The 24,204-nt window shown below is 27.2% G+C and overlaps 2 protein-coding genes across 2 annotated transcripts in view; one reads left to right on the forward strand and one right to left on the reverse strand.

Annotated features, from left to right (window-relative positions):
• LOC122498229 (zinc finger C2HC domain-containing protein 1C-like) overlaps positions 1-1,279 on the reverse strand; it is a 33,745-nt gene extending 32,466 nt beyond the window's left edge. The window contains exon 1 of the mRNA XM_043605879.1: positions 1,127-1,279. The gene's annotated coding sequence lies outside the window, so the exon portion shown is untranslated. The remainder of the gene's footprint in view (positions 1-1,126) is intronic.
• The window catches only part of LOC122498227 (neurexin-1), a 413,730-nt gene that overhangs the window by 47,533 nt on the left and 341,993 nt on the right, over positions 1-24,204 (forward strand). The window lies entirely within an intron of this gene.

Here is a 24,204-nt window from a genome sequence, read left to right on the forward strand (position 1 = left end):
TTATGAAGAAATATATTTTTCTAATTTTACATTTAAATAATTTAACTTTTTTTTCACCAAAGACATAATAAAATACTTTAGAAATAATAAAAAAAATAATTTTTTATTTCATTTCATTTATTTAAATATTTTTTAAAAATAAATTTGAATTACAAATGAATTTTAAGTTATGAATTTAAAAATTTATTGTCAATTTGAAACTAAATCACTAAATTCTTCACAGAATGAAATCCGGTTTATAATTTTTAATCGCACATTGCAAATATATTTCTATTGAAAACCTATCAGTTCTCCTGTCCATTTACGAAAGTTCCATTGATTTACATTTTATAATCGTATTTCTGATAATACTGCAAAAAAAAAGAGAAAAAAAAATTGCAAAATGCAACATTCTTTCCATGAATTACCGATTCATGTTTTCACCGCGATATCAGTACGTATATATTTTATTTCTGTGTCAATTGATGTTATTCACCGAGAAAAACACGTGGGTCGCATATTCAAAGTGTTTTTTCACAGAAAAAATTGAAAATAATAAATAAATAAACAAATAATAAATAAATAATTAATAATAAATAAACAAATAATAAATAAATAAACAAATAATAAATAATTAGTATATAAAATGAAATAAATATAAAAATATAAATTAATTACGAAAAAAAATTTCATTATTTTAAAAATTTTACTTGATTTATATCGAACTATTTTTATGGTATATTTATATCAACTTTACTTCGATTTATTGATAGTTACTACATTTTTTTTCCATGAATAACTAATTACTTTATGAATATATTTATATTAATGCGCACGTCACGTGTGCTCTAAAATATTGAATTAGAAGTTATTTCTATTTTGAGAAACATTTTTATACAAAATTCAAAAACAAAAATTTCCATCTCCTTTACTATTGTTAAAAACATTTTTTTACCTTAAAAAACCTTTAAAAAAATATTCTTTATTTAAACTTTTTGATCATAAATATTGTTAACTTTTTTTATTGAAGAGAATAAAAAAAGCGTGTAAATTACAAAGTTTAAGTGTCAACTACTGAGTAACATTTATTTTTTTGGGGTAAAATTTTAAATAATGGTTTGAAATTTTTTTTTTTTTTAAAACTCACCTTAACTCGATAGAAGTATTTGAATTGATGAAAAAACTGACAGTAAACAAAGGACGTCCTCACTGAAAGAGGACCGGTGTTCAACTGACAAGCGAACAGCTGTTGTGTCCCTTTCTCTTCGGTTCCCCAAAGTCATGTTTCGTTGCATTTTGATGCTCATTGTTTATTATCTCGATAGTTTTCAAATTTTCTGAAACGATATACATTTTTTTAAGATTGTAAAAAAGTTTAACGTAATTTTTAAATTAAATTAAAAATAAATTTAATTAAAACAAAATTGAAATTAATTTTAAATTAAATTGAAACTAAATTGAAATTAAATTAAAATTAAACTGAAATTAAAAAATTATATTTAAATTATAAATTAAAGTTATACTGAAATTAAGTTAAAATTACTTTAAAATTAAACTGAAATAAAATTAAATAAAAATTAATAAAATTTGAATTAAGGAATTAGACTATCCTGAATTAAAAAACGATTTTTTTTTGCTTAATTTCAATGTATTAAGTCTTAGAAATAATTTACAATAATCCCGATGCCAATATTCAAATAATTATAATAGTTATTATGACTAGTTAATGACCGCGCGGCCGGAGGGAAGTCGAGAGCCGCTTAACCGCCTGGCGCATATGTAACGCCGATCAACCTTTTCAAATTATTATATTATAATATTGTAAATTATTTATTACAACGTTGCGTAGGTGGTTTTTACGTAAAATAATAATGAAAGCTTGAATTCAGTGATTTAATCCCTTGCACCAAAAGTTAAATCGAGCGGTGCTAAAATAGTCGAAATATTACATTTATTGATATATTTTTGACAAAATAAATTATTAAAATCTTTTTTTTTTGAAAATATAATATTTCTTTTAAAGCTGAATATATGTAACTTAATTCTATAAAAATTTGAAATTTCCAACCCTAACAGTTTTTTTTTAAATATTTCTCCCCGAATGTCTTATTTTAAAGTGGTCAAGGTGTTTCAACCCCTTAAAAATTATTTTAATGTAAGATTTTAATTAAAATAAAAAATTAAATGTAAATATGAAATATTCAAATACTAAATAGTATGATTCGGTAATTATGTGTACTTTATATAATGGTTAAGAGAGGAAAATCTTTTATGAAAAAAAAAAATAAAAAAAAATGAGATAAGTTGTCGGCGTAGTTAAATTGGAATTTTTATAGCTTCATGTTTTTTTTCATCTCGTATTTTTATTAAAGTTAAGAACTGAGCATTGTCCTCATTTTAAAAGGGAGTTTCGCGAAAGTTGTTTTGCGAGAGGTCTGAACGAATATAAAGTTCGCATACTGAATGTCGTCTCGCGTCACGGATGAAACTTGCCAGAAATTTTCATTTAATATAGTCTGCACAAGCTACTTAAATTTTTTTCCACTTTTAATCATCGCTTTTTAGATTCGAGAATTTATTAATTTTTGTTGTTGTTGAGTATCCATGTTAAGTATATTTTTCATAACTTTCAAGTACCTACAAGTGTCTGGGGGAGAAATTAAATTTACAATATCAAAATAAACTGATGTAAAATTTAAAATTAAAAAAAATGTTAAATTTATAAAAAAAAGGTTTATAAATTATATTATAATCTATATTTTAAATTCTAAATATTTTTAATTATATTAAAAATTATATTATAAATTGCATTATCAAAAGCTAACTATTTTAAAAACTGTAATATAAAAAAATATGAAAAATTTTTTATTGACTGTAATAAGAAAATTATTTTTAATCAAAATCGTTAATTATAATTATCTTTAGTTCAAATAGAAAATAGAATTATATTCCACATTTTTGGCTTTTTCAAAGAAAGTATATGAATTTTTGAAAAATTAAAATTGAAGGTAAATTTTTAAAAGAAGGTAATGAAGATTTCTATTTATAATGAAAAGTTTCCCGATATTTTCTGTAGATGGAGGGAGCGTACACTGTCTGACTAAACTCGAGTTTACTACTGAATTTTCGTTCTCACTACTTTATAATGCAACACCTCAACTCTAAAACGAATTTATTTAAATTGATAATTTTAATAATTGAAAAAAAGTATACTTAAAATATTTCAATTTCAGTAATTTAAAAATTTGTAATTAAAAATTTTTTTAAATACAATAAAAATATATTAATATTTTACTGGAGTAGATGCATAAAATTTTAAAAAAAGTAAAAAATTTAAATAAATAAGAAATTTCATTATACGAAACAAAGCAAAAGTAAATTTAAATTATAATAAATAAAATATGTTGATAGAAATGATAAATTAAAAAAGTTGCAATTAAATTAAAACACGAATTTATCTTCACTTTAGAGAAATTTAATATAAAAATTGACAAAAAAAAAGAGAAACGCAAACAGTCTGGTTAACAGAATAAATAAAAAATTTGTGTGTTTTACAAATATATGAGAAAATATGAAAAACTTCAGGTCACTGAAGCTGTACACAGTTTCATTCTTATATTCACATTAAAATAATGAAGCAGGTCAAGTGAATGAGGAATTGAGCAGAAATTTAAATTAAGAAACGTGATACAAATAGAGTGAAAAAAAATTTGAAATCAAATTAAAATAGAACAAATCCAATAAACAAATATTGAAAAGGCTTTCCAAATAATTACTTCGCATCAAGCAAAATCGATTCATTTGTCATCCCAGTCGTAATTGAAAAACTCTCATCGAAATTAGACTCTTTCGTGTTTCACAATTTTCGTCTCATTTCCTCTCACTTTCTCTCATATATATATATATATATATATATATATATATATATATATATATATATATATATATATATATATATATATATATATATATATATATATATATATAAAAAACTAAATTTCAATTAGTGTATGAAAAATTATTCAAATTCGTTTCTTGTATTTAAAGGAAATTTTTATTTTTAGAATTTAACGTTACTTTTATCTTTTTATCCAAAATTATTAATTACTGTAAAGAATCTACTTATCTGGGAATTTTTATTCAGTTGCCAATTATAGAAACACGAATGGAAAATAGGTTACAGGTTAAATAAAATAGTACTAATTTTGTTTTAGGCAATAATTAAAGGATTCTTGGTAATTTAGTTGATAATTGTAGATTCACGAAGAGAAAATAGTTTTTAGTAGTAAAAGAAATATATTAATTCATGAATTAATAATAATAGAATATTAATATTTCTATTAATGACCGGGAAGCTCTTGGTTTCTTAGTTGATAATATAGAATCACGAAGAGAAAATAGTTTTAGGAAAAACACCATATTTAAGAATCTTTTTTATTATCTGTCATCATGTGATTCATTGAGTAACAAATGATTGACTACTCGATGTTCACTTCCACTCTATCGCTTTGTTACTGGGCCCGCGGCGGGACTAGATATTTCGACTTTCCACCGTGGCGCTAGTAGTCTTCTTCCTTCGTGTTCAACATATTTTCCAAGAGTTCGTGCACATTTGATTCTAATATGATTATTTCCAACTCTGAGTGTATCTACTTTCTGTAGCTTTAATCAAGTACGAATTCCTCAACACTGAATATAGAATGTCTACAAACATTTATACATAATAAAAAATAAAAAATGTAAAAAACTGTCCTTGACCAGCATATTGTATCTTTGAATACGAAAATTTTGCTCGTCGTGCAAATGTGAATTTTGTGTGTGTATATATGCACAGTACACCCAGGAATATATTATTTGAAACGGAGGGATGCCACACACGTACGGGAAACGGATATTCGACGGTAGAAACGCCTCGGCAAGCTATCTTGTGAGTCGATAAATCGTTTTCCGACTCTCTGTGTACCTAAAATAGTTGAATCCAAAATATACCCTCCTTATAACTCTTTCTGTTCAATATTCACAATCTATAGTACAAGAGTGAATCCCTTTTTTTGTGTTATAATCTTTTCATATTATGTTCAGTGAATTTTTTTTATTGTTGCAGGAAAAAAGTTGATATCAAAAGTTTAAAGGTCAAACTTCCTATACTGTGACCTGATTCTTTTTTTCGTTTTGCAATAGAAATATAATGAAAATTAGCTTCTATTAGATTGACCTTAACCTATGCAAATGTACTACGACTGGTACGTTTGAAAATCAATTTTAATGATAAGGGTTGTTTTTTTTCTATATCGTAAACTAGTGGGAAAATGAGAAATTTTTTCCTGAAAAACAAAAAAAAAATTATATATTTTCGTTGAAGGAGAAGATATAATAAAATTTTGAATAAAAAGTTTCTTAAATAATAATTTAATGATCTGTTATTTAATTTCATTTTATTGTAGTAAATTCTCGGGGGAATAAGTTGGAAATTCCTTTAAAGGAGACAGCAATCAATTCATGGAAAAGTTTTCATCGCGCCTTTGATTTATCATTTTCAAGATACTCTTTGAAACACCTTAACAAGAATTCTTTTAGTATTTAAATAATATCTCACATTGAAACGATAACGTCGTCTCCATTTAAGAACCAATCATTTTTCATCGTGTACAACTCCCGCCCCCCTCAAAGTGAAATTGACATTATTTACTGCAAACAAAAGAATAAAAATCAACCCTCGAGATTCTCGTTTCACCTTCCAAGTATAAAGTGAAATACACCTCTTCCGATAATTTTCTGTAAACTTGTTTTGTTTGTTTCTTCTTTTAAACTTTCAACAGAGTAATGAAAAATTGAAAAATTCAGCGTTTTTATTTTTCCCTTTTAACTCTCTTTGTTTCTCTTTCGACAAATTTTCTTCACGTAATTGCAGTGGAAGTTTTAAGACTTTTTTTTAAGGAACAGAAAAAGTTAAAGGGAAAAAATTATAGCGGCTACCTTAAATGATTAATAGAAGTATTAATTTAATTTAAAATAATAAATAAATTAAAATAATGCAGCAAAAAAATAATTTAAAAAAAATACAGTTGGTAAAATTCTTAAGTTAAAAAATATTATAAACTTTTATTACTTACAATAAACAGGATGGTCAAAAAGTCAATACATAGAAATGTCCTCCTTTCCCTCAGTGTTTCACTAATATATTTAGAATAATTCAAAATAAATTTTTAGAATTATTTTTCATAAAATTATTAACTCACTAACACTTAATTAAATTATTAAAATTTCTAAATGTCAAACTTTGAATAGTATCGAATTTTCCAAACTGTTTGTTAAATTAGTACCTAAAATTTCTTTAATATCGCATTAGTAGCGATTTTTTGAAACACGTGGCATTATATCGTAAATTCGTCTCGAAGAGAGAATACACGTAACCTTGTTGACAGGACGGCGCACAATGTTAAACTGAGTTCAAAATTTATTTTCTATTATATGTTAGAATCAATTTTCACCGTTTATGACCTGTTAATCGAACCGTGTCTTCAGCTCTTCTATTATTGTTGAACTTTTGCGAGCGTGATTTATGATCATTTGATACTCGTAACCACAAATCTGTTCCTGATGAGACCACTAGAATGACTAGAATTCGAATCATTTAATCAGCGATGGCTAAAAAGTTAATTAAATTAAAATTTTATATCTACATTTTCACAAAATTACTAAAATTATATGAATTGTTATAAAATAATTTTAAAAATTAAAAAAACAAACACTAAAACTTTATTAGATTATTATTAAAATTGTTAAATAGAATAAAAATTTATAAATGCTGTTTAGTTTCGAGAGAATAAATTTTATCCCTAGAGATAAATGATTGTTAGTAGATTATTGAGAAAAGAAAAGAGGGTTACCTTCGTCATTCCTTATTGGCCGCGCGCATGTCAATTTACTGCTTTTCTAGAATTTCCTTAGCATTTTGTCGACAAACTGTCAAGAACATGAATATAAATCGTAAAGTATATTCCTTCGACAAATTTCACTTCTGCTATTTTTCTACTCAATCAAAAATAAATTGGAAAATTGTTTTTTCCACTCTCACTAATTTTTAATAAACACTATTTAACGTTGATAATCGTGGAATTACGAAGAAATAATAGATTCAGAAAAATTATGAGAATATTTATTGATTAGTGAAACACTCTTGGTAATTTACTTGATAATTATAGAATCACGAAGGGAAAATAGTTTTAGGAAAAACACCATATTTAATAATTTTTCTTGTTATGAATTGTCACATTGTAATTCGTTGAGTAACAGATTATGTTTCCTCGATGTCCGCTTCCACTTTACCATTTCGTTTGTGCCTGCGGCGAGAGTGGCTACTTCCGACTGTTCGCCGTAGCGCTACTAGTCTTTAGTAACATGAATAAATATTCATATTTAATCATACCTTCATTATTTCTTTTTAATTATTATTAGAAAAATATAAAAACTTTTTTCCTCGCTGGCAATAAATTACAACAATAATTTTGATTTCATTAATTTCCATACCAATCAATGTTCATTAATTAGAAATTTGCGGTGTTAATTTTTTTTTAATCAAGTTGGCTTTAGATTTTTTTTAATTGAAAAAAGCAGAAAGCAAAGAAAAAAAAGGAAACGAGAAGTAATTATTATCGGAATTGATTGAGAATGAAAGTTTTCTTAACTCAGCTTTCCTATATATACTTCTAGAGATGGAATGAGGAGTGGGGCAGAAAAATAAAGCCTGGTCTAAAGAAAAGATATCGAGCAAATCTTTTTCAAATAAATTTGGATTATCCCGCTTCCATGCTGGACTTACAATCCCATCTCTCAAGATGATCCTTATCATTTATAGATTTCGTTTAACAGGAAACCATTTTCAGTGACGTCGAGATAATTAAATAACGTTTGACTTTCGCAAGTCTAATGCAATTTTACTCGTTAAGAGGAAAAAAATAACCTTTTCATAAAGAAAAATGAAAAAATTCGTTATTTCATTTTCTACATAATAGAAGAAAATTTACATAATTGAAATTGAATTCATTTTTATATCACGCTCTACAAATAACTGCCAGTCAATGTACTGAATGGTAATAAAACCTTTCTTTTTAAATATATTATTCAATGTAATTTTTTATAGAAAATCTTTATTACATTAAATTGTCGTTAATTGGTTATATACAATTAATGTGCTGGGGAATAAAGATTATTTTTTTAAAATTAAATTACAGTTGAACATCTAGTTTATATTCAATTTAAGGTTATTAAGATTTTTAAAAATAATAATCATAAAATTTTAATAAAATTATAAATTCGTAGTTTTTATAATTTTTCTTATATTCTTTATTTTAGTATTTTATTCTATACTCTAATTAAAGTAGACTGTAACTCAAAACCATGTTTTTAAAGAATTCTGTACATTTTTATTTTGTTTCGGAGATTTATGTAAAGGATATAAAAACTGTCAAATTCGATGAAAATTCAGTGTTTAAATTTATTGGCATAGACTTTGCATTATTCCACTAGATAAATTCACCTTTAGCATCGATGTATTTTCGAGACAAGTGACTTTAAGAAATATCCATCTATCAAAAAATACTTTTTTTTATTATTATTTTTCTTACTTTTTTTGCACTAGACGCCGACATAGAACCATCACCTTTTCTTTCTCAATACAAAAAGTGACGTCTCACGTAGGAAAGTAAATTACTCCATTTTTCCATTCAACGATAGTGAAAAATCAAATTCAAACTTATTCGACAAGCACTGACATTCGCCAATTTCCATTTTTGCCTTTTTTCAATAAAAAAAAATAATTGATCAAAATAATATTATTTTTAACATGCGTCAATAAAAAAATATTGCTAAAAATTAATATTCAAAAGGATTACTATTTGTAAAGGCTTCTTATAAAGAAGAATACTTTTAAAAAATTTAATTAATTTTTGTGAATAGTTTTTTGTATATTTATAAAAAACGTGTGAAATTAGAGTATTAAAAATATTCTGTGCTACATTAGGTTTTACAGTGGTTTTTGTTTGTAAACCACTGTAGAAATAATATTTATTACCATCGAGACAAAAATAAATCAAAATTTACAAAAGTGGATGTGAAAAGCTTGCGATAAATGAGATTAACGAGAGAGCTTGACCATTTATGGGGGATATTGACAAATAAATACCGTTACCACAACTGAATCATGTCCTTCTAATCTGATTAAAATTTCCGTATAAAACATTAATGCACAATTTCCTGCTTGAAAATTTGATAAATTAGTGTTAAAGAGGAAGTATATTTGAGTACAATATTTTTTAGATAATTATAAACTTTTTTGTATAATTATTATTTTGTGTTTTTACTATCTAAAGAAAATTTTTTTTAGGAAAACTTATAAATCAGTTTTAATATTAATCAGCGATAGAGATTTTTGGTAATTTAGTTGATAATTATAGAATCACGAAGAGAAAATGGTTTAAGGAAAAACACCATATTTAAGAATTTTTTTTTTAATATCTGTCACCAAGTGATTCATTGAGTAACATATGATTGACTACTCGATGTTCACTTCCACTCTAACATTTGGTTTGTGCCTTCAGCGAGAGTGGTTACTTTGACTTTTCGCCGTGGCGCCACTAGTCTCTCACACAATGTCCTAAAAATACTGAGCAACTATTCTGGTATTTTCTTTTATTTTTAAACGTTACAAAAATGATAAAAAAAACTATTTCTCTTCATTAATATTCTCAAAGAGGGAATTTTTCATTTTTATGTAGATGGTAAAAAATTTAATTTGCTGATTTTAACGAAAAGATTTTTCAACTGTTGATTTAACGACAATATCTTTATTTATTTGATGAGTAATATAAATATTATACTTAGTTTATTTGATATAGTTTTTCTTTATAGAAAAAGTTTTATTATTTTATAAATTATTATTATTTTAAAATAATAATATTTTTTATTATTTTCAATTTTTCCATCTACATTCAGTTCTTTGTGTCATTATTTGAAAATATTAAGTTCCCTTCCTCTTGGATTTTCTAGTGAATAGAGAAAAGTTGATATTTTTCTTCCTTTCTCTCTCTTTCTCTCTCGCTTACTTTCGTCTATGTGAATGTTCATCCATGTTGAAGAGCACATGGTGGATATTGCAGATTACATAGGCGCACACGTGCAGTCACAGCCATTTCCGTTGGTATTCCAGTAAAAGTAGTGGAAGCATATGCGACGATAGGTAGAGATACGAGAACGTGATATTGCGTCCTTTTCGAAACTCTTGAAAGAACCCCTTTCAAATACTGCGCCTTTTACTCATTCTCTCTATCTCTCTCTTGCTCTCACCTTTTGCTATCATCCTCGTCACCCCCTCTACTTTTACCGTTTACTCCCCCCTTCCTTCCCCCTTGTCCCACAAACTCAATACATCCCTTTGCTCCCGGCCAATAAACCTGGCCTACTCCCTTTGCCACCCATCAGTCCTTTTACAGGTATTATCCACCCTCCACCTTCACTATTCTATATGATATACTTGCATTAAGGGAGGCGTAATATTTTTTTGCCGAAAGGATATCATTCTATCTCTCTGTAAAATCCAGGCTTTGCTCGAGCTTTAAAAAAAATATTTATAAATATTTTTTTCGGACAAAAAAAGAAATTCCTTATAAGAGGAGCACAGGTCATGAAAAATTGTTTCATTCGGTGTTCTTTGTTGAGCAATTTCTACTAAGGGGCGTGTCAACGTTCTGACACTCCCACCAAGAATTTCGTTTTCTTAAAATAAATTTCTTGCAGCTTTTTTTACTTTTACGTATTTACTACTTTAAGGCGTTCCTATTTATACCACTTACAATTCACTTTAGGATTTTATCAAATTAATTCTAATAGTCCATTTTCTGTGGGCGTGGTTTTTGTTTAACCACTCCTACTTAAGGGTGTGTCTGTATTAAACCCCTCCTATTTAGGAAAATTTTCATTACCTGTCTACCAACATTAGTCTTTCTTTCACCTTTATATGAAACTAAAATTTATTAACCCTGGAATGGAAAACTAGAATTTTTATTACAAAAAATATCTCGACGCTACCAAACCCGGATCATCACTACAATTCAAAACAAATAATTTTTAAATAAAAGCATCGGAGTGATTTTTCCAAGTTTTGCAATATATTTTTTCGATATATAATGTAGAATTGTCAGGAATTTTTCGTGTAAAATTGATTAAAATTTATAAATGGTTGTCTATTCAGAAAAGGTTATGAGCATCTATTTCACCACAAACATCTTTTAAGTGGTGTGCATTGCTTACATTATTTATAAACTCTTAGTAATTCCCTTAAATCTCGAAGAAGCCTTCTTCGTGGAGTGCACTTTACAAGTTGTGCAAAATTGTCGCTATTGTTGTTGTTGTCACTTTACGATCCCAGATTAAAAGGTCGTGCTCATGCACGAGAATAAAGAAAAAGTAAAAAAAAAGAGAAGAAGAGAAAAATGTTACTCTCAATGGAAAATAGTTCTCTACAACTCTCGTCTTTATCTCTGTATGTATAAAAAACTAAAAGGCAAGTAATTCTTTTTTTCTCTAAGCATAAATTTTTTTCCCTTCAAAGACTTTAATTATAAAAAAAGTTTCTCTTTGTAAATTAAAATTTTTAACTTAATTTATGCAGGTATACTTTTAAATTTGTAAATTTGTTGAAAATTACGTTGAATTATAAAGAATATGATTTAGAAAACAACAATAAAAAATATTTGGTAATATTTTAACTAGTTAACAAAAATATTAGTCAATATTACCCAGCAGTGGCGAAACTGTTTTAAGTGTAAATTAAAAAAAGTAAGTGCAGACATTTTTATAAACAAAAAAAAAATGATTCAATTTTGTTTAGAGTTAAAAAATTCTATTTCTCCTTTGAGTAGCTCTACCTAATGATAGCATTCACTGTCACTGACGTCTATATATTTGTGTTATAAAGCATTATTCAATTAGCATATAATGTAAAGAAAGTAGTTTCTCAGAGACGTGCGAGGCATTCTCTTATTTTTCCGGAGAATTTTACCAGTTCAGAAGAAGAGAGATGGAAAAAAAGTTGCTTTGTATTTTTAAATAAGGTTTGTAATCATAGAAACGAGAACATCTCTTGTGATGTTTACGTCGCCAAGAGAGCGAGGCAGAATGGTCCTCGTAAAGATAAATGTGATGGGAAAAACAAATGGAAAATTTCCAACTCGCGTCCAAGGTGGATAGTGAGAAGCGCGATGAAACAATTGAGAGTGTTCAGAGGACCTTTATTCGACGTCGGACTATTTCAAAAGGTAAAAATTCATTTTTAATAAGTATATTTTGTAAAAACAATTTTAACACTTTAAAATAATGTTTACTAAATCGTTTTTATTTTAGTCACGCTGTTCCAAGGAAAAATGAGTCGAAGACGGATGAGAAGACTAGTAGCGCCACGGGGAAAAATCAAAACTGCCAGTCCCGCCGCTGGACAGGAAGTGAAACAGTAGAGTGTCCATTCACACCGAGTAGACATGAGTGCCCACAATGAATCAATGAATCACTTGGTGACAGATAATAAAAAAGATTCTTAAATATGGTGTGTTTCCTAAAACCATTTTCTCATCGTGTTTTTCTATACTTATCAACTAAATTTCCAAGAATCTATAAGTCAGTGGTAATAAAAAAGATTCTTAAATATGATGTTTTTCCTAAAACCATTTTCTCATCGTGTTTCTATAATTGTGAACTAAATTACCAAGAATCTATAAGTCAGTGATAATAAAAAAGATTCTTAAATATGGTGTTTTTCATAAAACCATTTTCTCATCGTGTTTCTATAATTATCAACTAAATTACCAAGAATCTATAAGTCAGTGATAATAAAAAAAGATTTTTAAATATGGTGTTTTTCCTAAAACCATTTTCTCTTTGTGTTTCTATAATTATCAACTAAATTACCAAGAATCTATGAGTCAGTGATAATAAAAAAGATTCTTAAATATGGTGTTTTTCCTAAAAGCATTTTCTCTTCGTGTTTCTATAATTATCAACTAAATTACCAAGAATCTATAAGTCAGTCATTTCGTAATTATCGATTAAATTCAAACTCTTATAATAGCTAACAAGTAGACTATATATTAAAATAATTATTGTAATTCTGAAATAAAAGAGAATGTTTTTGCATTCTCTGGTATTTTAGATTTGCAAAACTTTACTCGAGTACAGTTTGGTAATTCACGCTACATATAGATATGTATGAGTGCAAAGCTAACGCAATTCGATTCGTAATTTTAGGGAATTCTAGCTGCAGCCAAACTCGAACCAGTTTATTTCAATGCGTTGCATTATCAACCTAACACTCGTTAATTTCGACCGCATTACATCCGTAGAGCCAGCTGTCAGAAAGTTGAAACGGTAATCGACTACTAAAGCGCAGGAAATTATGCGGTCAATCAGTAAACAGTGTTGTTTTGTGGTTCCCTAGTAAGCATTCACAAAAACACTTGATTGAATTGAGTAAATTTTGATTGAGTCTTAATTAACACCATTTAACACTGACACGTTCCACTTAATTTATATTTTCTTTATTATCTAATTATTTTTTACGGACAATATTAATTGTCCGTTTATGTATTATTCATTATTATTATTCCCAATTTTCAAAAAAATGTTTTTAATTGCCTTTTATTTCCTACTTTTAAATGTTTGATATTCACTAAAATTTCTCTATTTCAATTTTTTATCTTTAAATAATTTTTTTTCTGTATGTGTGTTATCAAAATGAAAAATATATTTAATGTTTATTATATTTTTTTTTATTACCTATAGTTTTCTACGACGAGAGAATATTTTTTATTTTAGTCTAATCTACGTTTTTCTCTACTTTTTCAAATGTTAGATAAAAATTCATTGATATTTTATATTTTTTCGTTGATCGTAAAATTTTATTGCTCGACAAAAGAAAATATTCGTAAAATACACATTTACGTAACAAATTGTCAATCTTTTGTCTCTGTGTATTATAAAATGGAAATTAAGTGCAAAAAAGATCTGTAAGTTTTTAGCAGTTTTTTAGCCCTTTCCAATCGGATGTAAGAAAAATTTCTATCTCTGTTTATATATATTTAAATTTCATTTTACATTATTTTTCACAACGTAAGTAGTAAGATTAAATCATAATAAAACATTAAATACTATTTTACAAAGTATTGCAGAAAAAGCTTGGATGTTTAAAATATAATCATTTTGAAATTCAATCTAGTGATGTATTATAGTTCGTATAAAAACGTTTTAAAATAATAATTGCAAATTTGCTTATTACGTATCAAAAATTGATTATATTTTATATACACATAGAGAGAGAGAGAGAAGAAGGATTTTCTCTGCGGTTTGCTTTAATTTTCGTCTGTGGCTTTATCGACTAAAAGCGATTTTGAAACTGTGTAGCCGAGAATGCTAGATTTCCATCTCCCTAACAGTGAACTATTTTCCAATTTTTCACAACGAATCCCTAACCCATGCGCCTTGAAAATTACAGAACAATTTTTTCGCTTCGCTTTTCTTTTTTTGCATTTTTTTCAACCGTCGAGTATAAAAACTATACATTTTGAGGCTATATTTTTTTTGTTCAAATTCTGCTATAGTATGTACGTATTGAAAATCATAAATATTCATTTTGATTTGACGCAAAATGAAAAGTAGAAAAAAAATGTTTCTGATTTTTATAGAGAGAAAAATTCATTGATTAAAATAGCTGTCAGTTTAATTAAACATTTATTAGAAAATGATTTTTTTCTTTTTTAAAGTACTGCTTTGCTGAAAATAAAATTATTTCAATTATTTATGTATCATCACGATAATATATTTTAAATTAAAATTTTCTTTTTATTACATTTACCATTGGTAGGTGAATTATTTTATCGGTACTATATATTAGCAGTTAATTTTGGCTAGCGAATAAAAAAGTCAAGATAAGAAAAGTAGAAATCGAAGGAAAAAAAAGTCTGGAATTGACAGTTTCTTGATTTGGACAGTCAAGGTTAAATCTCAAGTTTTTGTCATGTTCGCTCCAGATCTTTTGTTTGATTATTCGATTTACTCACTGACCCGTGATTTTGTCATTATTCGTGAAATTGGAACAAAGAAAATGTTTTAATTCAAATTATAATTCCAATTTCAGGAGTTAATATTCAATATTATATTAATTTTATGTTAATATTACAAAAAAATATTAGAAATTACCTTTTATTATACTTACTGTAAATACTGCTAAACAAAGTCCATTGTTAGATAAGGAGGATGGTCAAAAGTAAATTCACAGTCGAATAATGATAAACAAAATAAAATAATATTACAATTAGTTCAAAGCTAAACATTATTTTTAAAAAATATCTTTATAAATAAGATCAGACTTTTGTCTGTACATTGCATAGAATTTGAAATTTCTTGTTTAGTTTTTCTATTCGAGTAGTAAGAATTCCAAAAATGCCAATAAAAAAATTATGTATGTATGTATGTGTGTATGTATGTATGTATGTATGTGTGTATGTATGTATGTATGTATGTATGTATGTCTGTACGCAATATTTTGTCCGGGATAAACACAAAGACTACTTGACCGATTAAAACAAAACTTTACAGTCTCTTTGGTCTGAGTCTAACTTAAATTTATAGCCATATCCGATTGAAAAATATTAAGCTGAACGAAAGTTATAGCTTTTTTCACAAAATTCAAAAAATAAAAAAAAATACAAATTTTTTAAATTTTTGTCAAACTGATGTGACACTTTTTGTAGCTACTTTTTAATGTAAATACAACTAATTTTTACTATAAAAATGAAATATAAATAATTAATCCGAATTTTTAAGCCAAAATCATATTTTTGATTTTCGACAAAATTTTTAATTAATTTTTTTTGTTGAATATTGTTTAATTTTTTATTAAGTTGGTAGTGATATCGATTGATGTTTTTAAATTTTTAATTACATTCATTACATTTATTTTATTAAAAAGTTTAGAGTCATGAATTTGATGCCGATTACAAATTTTCTAAAATCAATTAACGTGAGAGTTTGCAAACAATTTCTATATTGATATTTTCAGGTTTTAAGTTTGAAAATTTCATAGTATGTATTGTCATATTTAACATAGAAAATAAAATATTTATGTTCAATATAAAGAGTATACAGTAAAAGTATCAATAATACTGAAATTTGACTTCAGCGGGCACTGGGACACAGAAAGTCCTTAAGATGCCATTAGGGAAAATTGGGATTTATTAATCAAAATTTTCTTTTTTTTAAATTTAAGAAATATTTTAGAAATGGCTTTGAAAATAAATAACAAACTTCTATTCATGAATTAAAATTGTTCTTCTTGAATTTTAGAAATGTTTGGGGTATGTTGTTGCTTTCCAAAATTCTATGCGGGCATTACGCAAAAACGGGTAAAATGTAAAATCCCATGTGGAAATTTTTAATAGGGATATGAAAAAATTATACCATACGGTTTTACATAGGAATCAATATGGTTTCCTTTATAAAAGTGGATCCCATGTAGATTTCCCATGTGGGAATCAAAAACGTGTTATAATTTCTACTAATACATTTAACAGAGTGTCCATTAATCGCAAAGGTATCCCGAGAAATAGCCGGGAATTTAATTCGACTAGAAAAATCGGGAATTTTCTTATCTAATTAAAAAAAGTTTTATTATATTAATTCATTTTTAAAAAATTGTTTTTGCTTTAATTTCTATTGATGTAATATTTTTATTTGTCAAAATTTAAGACCTACTTTCAGATTACAATATAGGTCTTATTTTTGATTTTAGCAGTCGTAACGTGGGGCCTACTTGCGATACAATTAGTTCGAATTAGACTCTTATATAACTCCAAAAGCTGGTGGAAAATTAGTATTAATTATTAATGCATTAATTAAAATACTACGAATGCATAAAGTACTACAAATTGACAAATACTGTTCTGTAAATCTGAATTAGTTGAAAATAGTATTTGATAGAAAAAGTCATTTACTGATTCAAATGGTAATATTTTGATAATGAAATAGTTAATGGTAACTAATTATTAGTTTTTCCCAGTCAAATTAAATTCCCAATTGGTAGACACCTGTTCAAATATATTAGTAGAAACTAAAACCCGTCGAAGACGGGTACGACAGCTACACTGAAAAAAAAAATGTATTGAACCAAGAAAATTTTTCTTGGTTGAAGTAAATCGTGGGATTGAATACGGCCAAGACTATTAAAGTATTGATTCAAGAAAACGATTTTCTTGACATAGGATATTTGGGAGAAGAACATATATTCTTGATCCAAGAAAATATGGAATTCGACCAAGAAGTTAATCTTCTTATACGAAATATAAAATGTATTAAATGAATAAAATATTTTCTTGTTCTAAGAATATATATAGATTGAATTATTTTATTCGATTCATTCAATGTTTTGTAACGTTCGTTCAAGTAATTCAAGATTAAATGAAGAAAACATTTATTTTGTGAGAAGAACAGATATTCTTGATCCAAGAAAATATGGAATTCTACCAAGAAATTAAGTAGCATGTAAGAAATGCAGAATATATTAATTCAAAATCATTTATGTATCAAATCAAGAAAGTATGTTCTCTGTCCGAGAAAATATTTTCTTGATTTGAGAAAATTTATAGTTTTCAATCAAAAAAATACTTTCTCAATACAAGTAAATTATTTACTTAAATTACCCCCCCCCCCTTACCTCCATCCCATCTTTTCTAATACTTAGGTCAAACATTTTATTATTTAATTAATTAACATTTATATTTTTTATTTAAATAATTAAATAATTATTATTTTACATATATATTTACATTTAATTAATACTTAACACAAATACAACAAATATACCTTGAAAGAAAATTTTCCACGGTCGGAGGAATTGAACTCGGGTTGCACGCACCAGAAGCCGTCACGCTACCACTATGCCATCCTAGCCTCAATGGACAGTTTTCAAAAACTGATATTTAAGTTGCATATACATTTGAAGAAAAATATTTTCTTGGATCAAGAACACCGGCATTGTGTTAAGTAAAAAAAAGTTTCAAAGCAAATAAATAAAATGATTCGATTCAAGAAACATGAATTCTCCAGACAATACTTTATTATTTCGCTTAAGAACATATATTCTAGATTCAATACTTTTTGGTACTTCGGAAAAGTAAAATATTTGGTTGAAATAATTACATATTTAGTTCCGCCAAATACTACATTCTTAATTCAAGAATTCTGTTCAATGCTAATAATTACTTGACACAAGAAAATGAATTTCTTTCTTCAAATAAATATGGGATTAATTGAATATAATTTTTAATCGACTTGAAACAAATATTTACTTATATTAAGATCTTACACTTAATTGAATTGAATAAATAAAATATTTCATTCCAGAAAATATAACATTCTCGCAAGAAATTAATGATTTTGAAACATGAGAATATAGAAATGCTTCAAGTAAAAGAAATGCTTAGATTAATTAATATTTCTTTGAAACAAAATAATTTTTAATTGAGTTGAAACAATTATTAACTTGTATTAATCTTCCCATTTTCTTGGCTCAAGACTATGGGTGTTGGATGAAATAAATAGTTGCTTTAAAGGAAATAAAAAAATTATTTGACTCAAGATACCAAATGACTCAAGGTAAATTACTTGACGTGAGAACATGATATTCTTGATTCAATACTTTTTCGAGACTTGGCGCATGTAAAACAGTTCGTTTGAAACAGTAAGATATTTACTTATGTCAAACCCATATTTTCTTATTCCAATAACTTTGATCAATGCTCAAAATTACTTGACACAAGAAAATAAATTTCTTCCAATAAGAAAATATGGGTTTGTTTCAAGTAAATCAGGTCAAGAAAATGCATTTACTTGATTCAATGAACTTTTTTTTTCAGTGTAGTAATGTAAATAAGAATAATAATGACAATAAGAATAATAACAACAACAATAATATAATAAATATATTATAATTAATATATACCTGTATATGATGGACAGAAAATTTCTTATTTTTATCATATTTTATATATAAAGTGAAGAGCCTTTCATTTCCTGTAAAAAATCTCTAAAACATGACGTTACATCTCCTGAGATATCTGACATCTGACTTGAAGTTTTGCACGAGAGAGAAATGGGATACGGAGATAACTAAAGTGATGAGCGCGCACAGTGAAGGGAAGTGTGCAAAAGAGAGGCGAACGAAAAAAAAGAACGTAAAAAAAGAAGAAAAAAATCAAAAAAAAAGTATAAGGAGGAAAACTAAAGTGAAGATACTAGAAAAGGGGTTTAATGTGAAACCCGAAGAAAAATGGCAGTAAGAGAGGAGCTGGAGGAAGTCATAGGTGGAGTGTATAAAAGAGAGAGCCTGCGGAAAAAGAGATTTTTCAGAGAGAAAAAAACGAATTGTGAGAAAGAAAGAGGAAGAGAGAGAGAGAGAGAGAAAAGGAAAGTATGAGTGGGGAGGAGAAACGATTACTGAGTGAAGCAGAGAGTAAAAATGATAACACTCTCAGCGGCTTTTCAAGAAATCTCAAAATGAAGTGGTATATGTATTTAATGCCTCAATAATACAAGCCATTGTTTCTTTTTTCAGGACCGGAAGTCCTAGAATCTTTTTCATAACTACTTCTGTCATCTAGAGCTCTTTAGAGGCTTTGTATTTTCTCATGAATTATAATAATTTAGCAAGTGAGAAAAATAATAATTATTTCTTGAAAAAAAAAATTATTTCTGTCATTCTGTATTGATTTTGTATCGAAATTATTATTATGAAACACCTAACTCTAAACCAAAGAGTTAAATTGACTTTTAATAGATGTCACTATTTGCTGCTAAAGTCGAAATCTTTCGTAAAAAAAAGAAATTATTTTCCTTTATGAATTTCTTATTTTAAGTTTAGTATTTAAAGAACAATCAATATATTATAGAGATTGTCGTAAAAAATTTAAAAACCGTATTGTTAACGACAATTTTTATTAGAAGTCTAAAAATAAAAAAAATTTATGAAAAGTGAATTTGTCATTTAAAATACAAGCGTTCTATTCTGAAAGAAAGTGTGAGGCGGTCGGAGTAAGAAGACAAGTAGCGCGACGGCGAAAAGTCAAAGCAGTTAGCCCCGTCGCGGACCCAGAAACAAAGTGGTAAAGTGGAAGCGGACATCCAGTAGAATGAATTATTTGGTGACAGATAATAAATGATTTATAAATATGCTGCTTTTCCTAAAACTATTTCCCTTCGTGATTCTATAATTATCAACTAAATTACTAAGAATCTATAAGTCAGTGACAAAAAATTGTACTATCACATATTAGAATTTATTTCTCAACGAATCACTTGGTGACAGATAATAAAAAAGATTCTTAAATATGGTGTTTTTCCTAAAACCATTTTCTCATCGTGTTTTTCTATACTTATCAACTAAATTACCAAAAATCTCTAAGTCAGTGATAAAAGAATTATCAAATCTTAATGTCTGTTTCTGAATTAATTAATTGGTGACAAATAATAAAAAAGATTCTTAAATATGGTGTTTTTTCTAAAACTATTTTCACTTCGTGTTTCTATAATTTTCAACTAAATTACCAAGAATCTGTAAGTCAGTGACAAAGAATTGTACTATCACATCTTACAATTTATTTCTCAACGAATCACTGGGTGACAGATAATAAAAAAGATTCTTAAATATGGTGTTTTTCCTAAAACTATTTTTACTTCGTGATTCTATAATTTTTAACTAAATTACCCAGAATTTCTAAGTCAATGATAGAAAAAAAATAATATCATAGTGTCTATTTCTCATTGACTCACTTGATGACAGATAATAAAAGTTTTTTATAATTATCAACCAAATTACCAAGAATCTTTTGCTGGCTAATCAAAGTATGCAAATATTTATTATTTTTTTATGTATAATTATTATTTATTCCATTTTAATTAGACTTTTATTTATAATTAAAAGAATACATTTTTAATATAAATATATATTTGAAGAGGGAAATATTGAATATAAAATTAAAGCGTTTTTACTAAATTTCTAACTACAATTAAAAAGAAATTGTAAAGAAAATATTCCCAAAATGTAAACACTAAAATTTCTAAAATTAAGTTATTTTAATTTCGAAAAAAAATTAATCTATAATTTAAGGCGATAATTTTCAAATATTTCTCTCTACGAATGGACAAAATGGAAAATGGTTTCTAGTGTCGGTGATAGCGCGACAGATACCGCATATCATTGACCTGCACCTTTCAATATATCATTTTCTACCGCGAGGAGTTTTTGAAGTGCAAAAGGGAGAAGTGATCCTTGCGCATAATGTCCATGGAAATTTTTCTGTCCTCCATTCGAACCCACAAACTCCCGTTTCTCTCTTTCCACAAACCCAAGCGCCACATATATACTTTGAAAACCCGCTTTTAGTGTTTTGCATGTCATCATCAATACTTCAAATCTTGGCAATTCAGTTTGAATTCAAAAAAAAGAAATTGGAATCAATTTTTCTCTGAAATTATACGAGAAAAATTTGATAATAATTTTTTTTGATACACTTATATACTTTTTTCAAAGAAGTAAACTTTTTAGGTAGAAACAAAAATTTGTGAATGAAGCTCGAGCTCTAGGATTAAGTTTGAGGAAGAAGGAGCTTTTGTGATATGCTTTTTTTTCATTTCCCTTTTATTTTTTTGAATAAATTATAAGACTACGCTAGAGGAGGAAAGGGAAGTGAAGAAAAATTTTTTTCATCGAATCGAGATTCACGACTTGATGAGGAGAAAAGTTTTTTTTTTGAATTACCAGGTTTAACGTCCTCTTCAACATTTTCTTGAATTTACCAGGAGAAAGAAAGAAGGAGAATAAGTTAATATCGAACCGGATGAAAAGTTTGGCGATTCCAGACGTAGACGTTTGAATTGCGTGGTCTTTTTCCGCGTAATAATTGCTTTTCAGTCTATCCAATTGCCAAGTTGAATGCTCTTTTTCAACGGAACAATTCGAGTGTGACTGATTTTTAGAAAATAAGAATTTTAATATAATGCGGAGAAAATTGAATTCTTTCAAAAAGAAAATAAGTTTAGATTTACAAATTAAAAAATAAATAGTCCATCGTTCGTGTCGCTTTTGTAGACGCGGTAAAGTATGACTATAAAATACTTTCACTACTGATTTCTCATGTCTGACTATTGGTGAACTTTTCTACTGACTTTCACAAACTCAATCGAATGACTAAATCGTACGCACATTAAAGTCGAATGACTTTAATGTACTAATATTGTAATTTTTTTTCGATTTATCGACTATACATAATTGCGCCAGGTAATTTTTAAATAAATTTTTTTGTTTGAATCAATTTGACAAAATGATTGTCAATCGTAATAAAAGAGATGTAGGCAAAAAAATTGTGAATAATAAAAATAAAATTCAAATTCGTTTGGAAAAATATCCCATATAGTTGAATTTGAACGTTTTAATTAAATTTTTTACATATTAAATTTTTCTCCCCTACATCTGGGATACAGGTATAGATTCGTGAAAATTCAACGAGTAAATCGTACTTTGGCAATTTTTTCCTACCAACGAACGCGAGAGAGAGAGTGAGTGTGGGATAGAATGAGAGAGAAAAAGGAGGGGGGAAATGAGAGAGAAAGGATCTCGAGGGTAGATTCATGGTCGAGTGAGTACAGGTGTGGGAGACCAATCGCTTCGCATGACAGAATTCTGAATTTCCAATTCAGCATTTATACATTTCCAATTCTATCTGCATTTACATAAAGGTGACGCGACGCCTCTTCTCTCACCGTTTCCCAATTTGAAAATTCACTTTCCCTGGGTGTGCTCTTGTCGCGAGAAGAGTGGCCTCCTATTTTCGTGTTTAAAAGAACTAAAACACAATGATGGGAAATTCTCCCTTTCCCTCTCACTCTCTCTCTTTCTCTGTTTCTCTCTTGACATTATGCCTAAAGAGAATTTACAAACGCCCTTGAAAGTTGAATGTGAGATTTCACATTCACTGTTTCCTATAAACTGTTCCTTTAAATGGATGTAGCTTTTCACTCAATATTCCTATTCAGGATTTATTTTGAAATCCCTTTGAGTGTAACAATCGTCGACTGCTTCTCTATTCTTCTTGTCATTCCCTTTATTTCAAAATGACAATTGTCAATTCCATGGAATGATTTAGTTAACCTAAAAGTTAAAATTCCTTTCAAATGTAAACTCTGTTAGAAAGTTTAAATAAAGTTTGAAAAATAGATTTTAACTTTTTATTTTTATTAATTAAATTTTCAATTTCGAACTTAAAGAGAAAAGAAAGAGTTAGCCTATTTTAAAAATTGTTAAACGCATTTTGAATTGCAGGAAAGCTGGAGGAGGAAGACGACTTGTGGCGCCACGGCAAGAAGTCAAAGGAGTCAGTCCCGCCGCGCGAACCCAGAAGTGAAGTGATATTCTGAATGCGAACACCGAGTAGACAACATGTGTTACTAATTGACACACTTGGTGACAGAAAATAAAAAAAATTCTTAAATATGGTGTTTTTCCTAAAACTATTTTCTCTTCGTGATTCTATAATTATCAACTAAATTACCAAGAATCTCTAAGTCAGTAACAAAAAAATTTACTATCACATCTTACAATTGATTTCTTAACGAATCACTTGATGACATATAATAAAAAAGATTCTTAAATATGGTGTTTTTTCTAAAACCATTTTCTCTACGTGATGATATAATTATCTATCAACTAAATTACCAAGAATTTCTAAGTCAGTGGTAGAAAAGTAATAGTATTATCACAAACTACTGTCTAATACTTATTAAATCACTAGGTGACAGATAATAAAAAAAATTCTTAAATATGGTGTTTTTCCTAAAAATATTTTCTCTTCGTGATTCTATAATTATCAACTAAATTACCAAAAATCTCTAAGTTAGTGATAAAAGAATTATCAAATCTTAATGTCTGTTTCTGAATTATTACTTGGTGACAGATAATAAAAAAAATTTTTAAATATGGTGTTTTTCCTAAAACTATTTTCTCTTCATGATTCTATAATTATCAACTAAATTACCAAGAATCTCTTAGTCACTGATTAAAATATAAAAATATTTATTGTTTTTACAATTTTTTTCGTCATGATTTTCTAACCATCTGCCGTATTAAAATTC

This window comes from Leptopilina heterotoma, unplaced genomic scaffold (assembly GCF_015476425.1).
Source record: "Leptopilina heterotoma isolate Lh14 unplaced genomic scaffold, ASM1547642v1 Lhet_144, whole genome shotgun sequence".
NCBI lineage: Eukaryota > Metazoa > Arthropoda > Insecta > Hymenoptera > Figitidae > Leptopilina > Leptopilina heterotoma.